The sequence below is a fragment of the Lycium ferocissimum genome, chromosome 9, assembly GCF_029784015.1.
Source record: "Lycium ferocissimum isolate CSIRO_LF1 chromosome 9, AGI_CSIRO_Lferr_CH_V1, whole genome shotgun sequence".
In the NCBI taxonomy this organism is placed as follows: domain Eukaryota; kingdom Viridiplantae; phylum Streptophyta; class Magnoliopsida; order Solanales; family Solanaceae; genus Lycium; species Lycium ferocissimum.
In genome coordinates, this window is record NC_081350.1 from 62,883,672 (window position 1) to 62,893,358 (window position 9,687).

General features: G+C 35.8%; 2 pseudogenes; one reads left to right on the top strand and one right to left on the bottom strand.

Moving 5' to 3' along the window:
* Positions 1-1,691: 1,691 nt before the first annotated feature.
* On the top strand, positions 1,692-5,885 carry LOC132032148 (terpene synthase 17-like; annotated as a pseudogene).
* A 150-nt stretch (positions 5,886-6,035) lies between these two features.
* On the bottom strand, positions 6,036-7,003 carry LOC132032149 (putative cytochrome c biogenesis ccmB-like mitochondrial protein; annotated as a pseudogene).
* Between the last annotated feature and the right edge of the window lie 2,684 nt (positions 7,004-9,687).

Here is a 9,687-nt window from a genome sequence, read left to right on the forward strand (position 1 = left end):
GAAAAAGAGTTACAAGAATATTATTACCACATTCTTCCACTAAATAAATGAGTAATGAAGTACTAGTTAATGGAAATATTATGGTATCAAATATTATGGCATAAAAAAACCCGTAGGAAATGGAGGACCATATTCTGCCTCTTAACATGCAGAAGTTATTAGGACATAATAGGCACTTTACGACACATAGTTTAATATTAAAATGCTAATAAGTATCATCATAATCTCTTCATCATGTTACACCTGTTTGTTTGGTTTTAAAAAATAGAGAGCATCATTTGTTTGCACTTAATGAAGGTCTTAATCTTAATTATTCAGATTTTTGTTATTAAGTTCATTTTTTTCATGTCAATCTTAATCATTAAGTGCATCTATTTTTCTTATGTTATAACCACTTAATGAGTCTGAATAGATTTAAATGAATAAGATCTGTAACAAAATCTTAATATCATTAAGATGTCTATTTTAAGATTTGTACAAAAATGGTAGTTCACCAATTTCATCCATTTATCTTTACCGTCATGGTCCACCATTATCAAATACGTGCCACCATCCTCAGCCACAACCACCATCACTGCCAATCATTATAATCAGTTGTCACCACCACTAGCCACCATTGACAATCATCACTACCAGCCATCAATCTTTACCATTAGTCTCCATGTTATATATCTCTAATTACCGTCATTATTCACTACCATACTAGTTGTCACTGTCATTCACCACAACTATCAAACCGTCACCACAATCAACCTCTATCGCCAACCACCATCACCCCTAGCTACTAAGCACACCCACCATTATATTAGTCAACATCATCCCTAGTCGACATTCACAACCAAGATTAGGACCTTGATTAGGGTAATTAGATCTCAACCTTTAATTTTTAATTATGACACGTGTCTCTCATCTAAATAGAAACTTGAAGAAACGGAAACAAGAGAAATGAAGAGGAGCCTTATCCATGAAATGATATATCAAAGGTATCATGCATCCATAAAACTCTAAATCAACACCAGTACTTCCACCTTTTCTAAAGCATTATAAATAGGAATCAAGTCATGCTTCAGTGTATTGCTACGTTAAAGAAATATTTAATTTGCAACTTGGCAGTACTAGAGCCAAGATCAATTTAAGGTATGCCCTATTTCTTTTTTCCTTTTTTCAATGAGATCAATTCATGTAACCGTTTAGTTTTGCAGAGAAGTAGCTTAATGTATAGGTGGGGTACTATTATTTTTTCTTCATAAAATGTTACTAGAGAGTGAGTATGGAGTCTGTTCAAAATTCCATATCTAGAGAAAAATATATAGGGGATAATCCTATTAATTAGTCAATGACCCTAGGCGATTTCTAGATCATCTAAAAAAGAGTTAATGGAACTTTTGAGGGTTCATCATATGCTGACCACAGCAGTGGAGAGAGAATATTAGTTAAGGGTTCGGACGAAATCAATAACTTTTGTTTAGATTTTGTATTTGTATTAAAAAAATTACTCCATGAATATGTATAAATATTTTAATTACGTAACTAATAACTATGATGATTATGGGTTCAATGGCAAGTTTAGAATCCATAAACTTTAAATTTTGGCTGCCCATAACTTCGTAGTTTGAGTTCATTATCGCACTAACTCATATTTGGCCAAATTTTGGTTCATTTCCTTTACCAAACAGTCTTGTAACTCCTTCGAGAGGAGAAGCTGAAAAATGGAGTTGTGCACACAAACTACTGCGGCTGATGAGGTTATCACACGTCGCTCAGGCAAGCATCATCCTACTGTTTGGGGAGACCATTTTCTTGCGTATACTAATCTTCCGGTAAATAAATATTTTTATACCATCAATGTACAGAACAAATTCATATATAATTTTTGAATTATAGAATATAGTAACGTATTGCCAAATAGGGAGCCAATAAGGGGGAAGAGACGCAGCATGAAGACCTAAAAGAAGAAGTGAGAAAGATGCTAGTGATGGCTCCTTCAAAATCTTTGCAAAATCTTGATCTGATCAACACAATCCAATGTCTTGGCGTAGCTTATCAGTTTGAACGGGAGATTGAGGAATCATTGAATTACATGTATACCCGTTATGAAGAATGGATTGGTGAAGTTGATGGCACTAACCTTCATGCTATTGCTGTATGCTTTCGATTACTTAGGCAACAAGGTTATTATGTCTCATGTGGTAAGTATCGTTTCACTAGCGAATACGTCCATTAAGGGATGACAAAATTAGTCCATGAAAATGTGATCTGTCTAATCCGTCCAAATGGTTAATGACTCGCTCATTTATTAATCTAACTCATGATTTGGACACGCCCAATACAGTGATCTAAAAGTTGAGCTGATTTTGGCTTATATATAAACCAAATTAGCCTTTAAGAAATCTTATAAAAATAATATATATGTTAACAATATTTAAAAAGATAATATGTTTATCTCTACAATGCTCATACACTACTTTCAAGATAATAGCTATTTTGCTTGGACTCATGAAAAATGTTATACTTTTTCATTACAATCCTCAAAAAATGCATTATTTTTTAAGGATCCAATTAACAATGATATTTTTGAAGAGTCCGAGCAACATATGATAATAGGAAGTAAAAGTCAACTTGAAATACGATCTAAAGCTTTAAATCCACCACAATTCCATATTCAAATTATTACAAATCGAATTGTGACAACAGAGGGACACCATTTACGCAAAATCCTGCGTACATCAGTGATGCTTCCGTCAATTGACATTAAGCAATTGTTACTCAAACTTGTTTGCTCATCGATCCAGAACCTTTTTTTTTCCTTGCTCTCTTATGGATAATATTTGAAGCAGATGCTTTTAGGAAGTTCACTGACGACCAAGGAAACTTCAACAAAGAATTGGTTAAAGACGTGCCTGGAATGTTGAGCTTATATGAGGCAGCACAATTCAGGGTACATGGCGAAGAAATTCTGGATGAAGCACTGAATTTCACCATCACTCGGTTGAAACTAAGTTTGCCTAAACTGAGCCACTCCCTTGCACAGCAAGTCAGTAACGCACTGAAGTTTCCAATTAAAGATGGTATGGTGAGGGTAGAAACAAGGAAATACGTATCATTTTACCAAGAAATGAATCACACAATGAAGTGTTACTAAACTTTGCCAAACTGGACTTTAACATCTTGCAAAGGTTGCATAAAAAGGAGCTATGTGATATCACAAGGTAACTGAATTCTCCTATATAATACACTTTAACATTACAACACCAAGGTTCAAATATTGAACTTCTGTAGTTTCCGAAATACTAGTGAAATATTTAAAAAACCTATTTTAGATGTATATCAAGTTAAATAATGGTTTTTACTCGTAGAGTCGCGCGCATGCATTTAATCTTCACTTCTTTTTTTTTCCAAAATAAAATTTATTTTCAAACACAACATTTACTCCCAAATTTATATTATCCTCCAACTTTCTTGATGGAAAATATGCTCTATGCCTACTGGGAGAACATATTTACGCCACGTAGCCTTTATTTTGAGTTTGTTACCCTGTTTAGCTCATATTTGTGTATAAACACCTTTTATACATTATTATACACTTTTATACAAGGTTGCGTTATGTATAATGCTTCCCCTCAGTATAATATTGTATATTGGGCTACGTGGCGAAATATTCTATGTTGGGCTTTTCGAAAATTTCCCCTTAGACGATATTCTTTTCTTTTTTCAATTTAAATCAAACATCGTCCAAAGCACGCCTACTAAAGAATATACACACAATTTGTTGTTACGATTTGATAACATTAGGTGGCGGAAAGAACTTGAAATGGTGAAGGGATTACCTTATGCAAGAGACAGATTGGTTGAGTTATACTTCTGGAGTTTAGGTGTCTACTTTGAACCTCAGTACAGAGTTGCGAGGAAAATATTAACAAAAGTTTTATGCTTCATTTCTATTTTGTATGACACATATGATATCTATGGGACACTGGATAAACTTACTCTCCTCACAGAGGTAATTGAAAGGTAATTCTTTCTTCTTCTCTTTTTGGTCATATTGATAGCTTACAACATTTTTATATTTCAGAATTTAAAAGAAAATTTTATCATTGCTCTTTTACACAGTAAAGTACAATTTGACTGAATTTTATGTTTGTCATATATGTAGGTGGAATGTTGATGCTTCAGAACAGTTACCACCATATCTGAAGATTATTTACCGTGGTCTTCTAAATGTTTACAATGAAGTTGAGAAAGAGCTGGCACATGAAAACAAGTCATTTCTAGTCGACTATTCCATAACTGAGGTACGTATAAATAAAGTAGGAAACAATTACTTGAATTGAGAATGCCACAATTCCTAAGAACAGAATGAAAGAAGAGAGAGAGAGAGAGGGGATAAAGAGGAAAAGGAAAATTACAGCCAAATACCATACGGCTATCTAGTTTACAATAGGTGCACAATGTATAGATAGTCTATAGTTTACACTAAATATACATACCTATACATACACGACTATACGTACTTATACACTACCTATACAACCGAAGTGTATAGGCAGTGTCTACTTCGACCATCTAGCTTAGAAAATATGTACACGTTGTATAGATAGTGTATACTTTATACTAAATATACATATACTATACATACCTATAGATATAATATACATATATACCTTTACATACTTATGCACCACCTATACATCCAAAGTGTATAGACAGTGTATACTTCGACCATGTTTGATAAACTAAATGGTCGAAGGGTATATTTACGTAAGTATCCCAACATTCAATGTAATGAATCTACAATGCAATGTGACAGTGTTATATACGGTGTTTCTAACCTCTGCTAACTCCCTAATGAACTCCACATGTTTTTTTACGGGCAATTCGCATGAATGCCCTTATTTTGGGGTGGTCTTTAATTTTTGCCCATTAAATTGGTGGTTTTTAATTTTTTCCCTTCGTTAGAACCCCTTAGTTTCGTGTTCGAACCCCCGCTCAGTTAAAAAATAAAATAAAACCAAATTTTATGTATTGGGATTATTATCCTTAAAACCTGAAACGAACGTCAATGAAACAGTCACCAAACTCCCAATTTGTATTGATAGGAATCAACTTAATTACAATAGCCTATAATAAACTGATACTTGAATGACTGGACTACAACTGAAGTACTTAAAGGAATACTAGAGAAGAAGGAGATGAGAAACTAGACTCTAAGAAAGGGGATGAAAGGAACAAACGGTTTCTTCATAATAACTAACCTCAAAACATAGCAACGACAACCCTTTTATCTCTACTCAACCTAGATCCCAAGCTAATCTATTATTGGGCATTCTTGTGCTTCTTCATGGTTTAGCCCCAGGCCCAATAACTTGGCCGTCCTCTGAGCTATCCGTGTTCACAACAAAACCACAACACGTTAATTTGTATTTAAAATAAATATCTCTGTTTATGCAAGTATACACACTATAAATGTGCGTTTCTCAAGTGACATATATAAGAGTTGAATTTAAATATAATTACAAATAATTAGACAGTCTGATTTATTTATCTTGGCCAAATTAATAATTACACAACAGAGTAAAAGAATACGACAAAAGGTGCTCGTTGTTTGTGTAGATGGCAGAGTCGTTACTCGTGAGGAAGAGAAGCAAAGAGATGAGCGGGTAGTTTCTCTTTTTTTCGAGAGGGGAGAAAGTTCTCTGAAAATAGATCTTGTTGTTGGCTCAATATTCTTGTCTTTTATTTTTCCTTGGTGTCTTTGTTCCATTCATTTCTTTTCTTTGTCATGTCACTCACGTGCCGTAAGTGAATTTTCGTGTTCGAAGACGATGGTTGAAGACTTTGAAGACGCTTGTGAATGGCAGTTTGATGTACAAAGTATCCCACGTTAGCAGAGTTCGGGAAAGGGTCACACCTCTTACTCATGAAGAGTATAATAATTAGGTTCAATTGAATTTAGGGCCATCAAGGCAAAACTATTTAAAAAAAAAAAAAAAATCAAAAGGTCATCCATCTCTATAGAGACTGGATGTTCTTTTATTTCATGGCACAAATATTACAAAAGTAGGATATTTGCGTTGCAGATCCTACATGATTGGAACAGACTCCAAGCATTACAATTTACAAGGGTAGGCAAAATAGGAATATATATCTATATGTATATGAGAAATTATGAAAATTACGAAAAGTATTAGATTCCGAATTTATAGATATAGGAATATATTTCATTTATTATTGTTGTTAATATTTACTTGAATATATGATAAAAGATGAAAAGTGGGATAATTATCTTATCATTGAATTGAAATTCTCAATCTTAATACCCTAGAGTGAAGATATTGGTCGCCGTTACTTTCATATATAATAAAATGCCAACCATAAGAAAAATGTGATATCACCATTATACTAATCGAGACCGAAATTGGAAAAAGAGATACGAACGGAGAGGAATAACCAATCGATGAAAGAACATGAAACCATTCTCATTTCAATAGAAGTACGAGAAACGGTTGGGGCAATGAAGTAGGTGAAGTGGTTGGATTTTGTAATTAGTTCCAACCACCGCCGGATGTGATTCCAAGAGCGAACGAGAATGAATACCACACGAAAGAGGGTCAAGACCGAGGCTACCTAATGGAATGTTTAGCCGATCCATTCCGGATCGACCGAATTGGTACGGAAGTTGTAACATGGGAAAACACGGAAAACACGACTTATTTGAATAACTTGACCTACCAATTGTAGAAGTAGGATTTTTGGCAAGCAATAAGCACTTAAATAATACAATTCAAGTGTACCATCTTCTTTCTCATTTCGAGGAAAAGGTGCGGAAGGAAAAGGAAACAACGAAGGATCCGAATCGGACCTAAATGGGAATGACATGAAAAGTCTTTTCAAAACCTAGCATTAAGGGCGTTACGACGATATATGAGAGGAATGAGAAAAACTGCGTGATTGGTGTGGAGGGGAAGATACGTTTATGATATAGTTCAAGAAAGAGTCGTCTCATTTCATTACTTCTTTCTAAATTCATTCACTTCAAGGCGGATTCGAACGCGCGCAACATCATCTTCAACCAACTCCTCCACCGTACTTTCGGTGCGACCGCTAAAAATTGCTTATACACTAAAGAGTCACATATACGTTTACTAAAAAAAGACCGACTTTCATTCATTATAATTAGTCCGGAACCAAGAAAGAGAGACGTGCCTAAGGCGTGTAAAAGCAACCGTGCACGCTCGGGAGAAGAGGAGAGATGTTTGCAATTACCACAGAAAGCCGCCCCTATCTTCTAAGGGGCCCGTCATCTGCTTAAGACCTTTCTGGCTTAGGCTTCCAACCGAACAACATGGCCTTGCCGCCCACCACTAGCGAGAAGCTAAGCGCTGAAAAGCACGCTAAGAAAGGTTGTTTTTGTCGCTCTTCGTGCAACAATCCACGAGAGCGGAAGAGAGGGTTACGGCACATACGCAGTCTTCCGATTCTACGGAAGCTCTTTCTTACCACCAACCGAAGTAGCACAAGAACCGTATCTTGTTTTATAGCCGGCGCGGTAGTGCCGGTCGCCTTTTAAATGTTGTAGATAGAAGAAAGTATTAAATAGATGAGGAGTAGGTGAGTGAGTGAGTCCTCGACTTTGAGCGATTTCGATCACCTAGCGAGGCCTTTTATTTGGTAGGTAACATCGCCAAAGCGTATCATCGGTTTGACTACGAAGGAAGGAACTCAAAGTGAAAGGGCAAATGTCTTGTGCAAGGCAAACGATAGTTGGCCTACTATCATCTTCTATACGGTAGACTTGGTAAAAGGGCCCCAACTTATTTCCGAGAATGTGAGTTCGACCTCGCGGCTTCCCCACTTTTTTTTTTGGGGGGGGATCAAGTTCCTTGCCAACTGCCGCTATCGACCCCGATCTCTTTTCATTTGTTTTGGATATTACCAAACCTAGCTTAGCCCTCGTAAATCACACTAAAGCGGACACCCAACTATGAAAAAGCCTCCCCAAGCGTGGGTTAGGTCGACAATCCGGCCCGAGACGCGTTCATTGACAAAACCGCCGTAGGGTTCCTACTTTTCAATAGAGCGGAGGCGAACTGATCAACGAGAAAGAGGCCCTACTCACTACAAACGAATACACCACAAGATTGAACTGCACTCATGCCTCTCCCGCATCAAGTTTTCTTTGTATAATGTAATGTTACATAATCTCTTCATCATGTTACACATGTTTGTTTGGTTTTATAAAATTGAGAGCATCATTTGTTTGCACTTAATGAAAGTCTTAATCTTAATTGTTCAGATTTTTGTTATTAAGTTCATTTTTTTCACGTCAATCTTAATCATTAAGTGCGTTTATTTTTCTTATGTTATAACCACTTAATGAGTCTGAATAGATCTAAATGAATAAGATCTGTAACAAAATCTTAATATCATTAAAAGGGAAAAGGGTCAAAAATACCCCTCTACTTTGGAAAAAGGGCTAAAAAATATCTCTAAACTTATTTTGGGTCAAAAATACCCCTCCGTCCTTAAAGTTTTCAAATATACCCTGTCTTGACGGAAATTATCCCCCAAAATAACTTGGAAATCATTTTTGAAACTTCCGCTCCATCATTTAAACCCGATCCAACTAAATAATAACCCATAAAATCCCCTTATTCCCCCAATACGTAGGTTTGAAGTTTGAGGGAATTGGGGGAATAAAGGGATCTTATGAGTTATTATTTAGTTGGATCGGGTTTAAATGATGGAACGGGTTTAAATAATGATTTCGGGTTATTTTGGGGGATGGCTTCACAAGACAGTGGGTATATTTGAAAACTTTAAGTGAGAGGGTATTTTTGACCCAAAAATTTCTATGATTTTAGCCATTTTTCCAAAGTAGAGGGGTTTTTTTGACCCTTTTCCCTCATTAAAATGTTTATTTTAAGATTTGTACAAAAATGATAGTTCACCAATTCCATCCATTTATCTTTACCGTCATGGTCCACCATTATCAACCACCGCCATTCCCTCCCACCATTATCAAATACGTGCCACCATCTCAGCCACAACCACCATCTTTGTAATCATTATAATCGGTTTGTCACCACCACTAGCCACCATTGACAATCATCACTACCAGCCATCAATCTTTACCATTAGTCTCCACGTTATATATCGCTAACTACCGTCATTATTCACTACCACCACTAGTTGTCACTGTCATTCACTTGTTATCAAGCCGTCACCATAATCAACCTCTATTGCCAACCACCATCACCCACTAGCTACCGAGCACACCCACCATTATATTAGTCAACATCATACCCGGTGACATTCACAACCAAGATTAGGACCTTGATTAGGGTAAGTAGATGTCAACCTTTAATTTTTAACTATGACCCATGTCTCTCATCTAAATAGAAATTTGAAGGAACGGAGACAAAAGAAATGAAGAGGAGCCTTATCCATGAAATGATATATCAAAGGTATCATGCATCCATAAAACTCTAACTCAACACCAGTACTTCCACATTTTCTAAAGCATTATAAATTGGAATCAAGGCATGCTTCAGTGTATTGGTACGTTAAAGAAATATTTAATTTGCAACTTGGCTAGAGCCAAGATCAATTTAAGGTATGCCCTATTTTTTTTTTTTTAACTTTTTTTTCATTGAGATCAATTCATGTAACAGTTTAATTTTGCTGAGA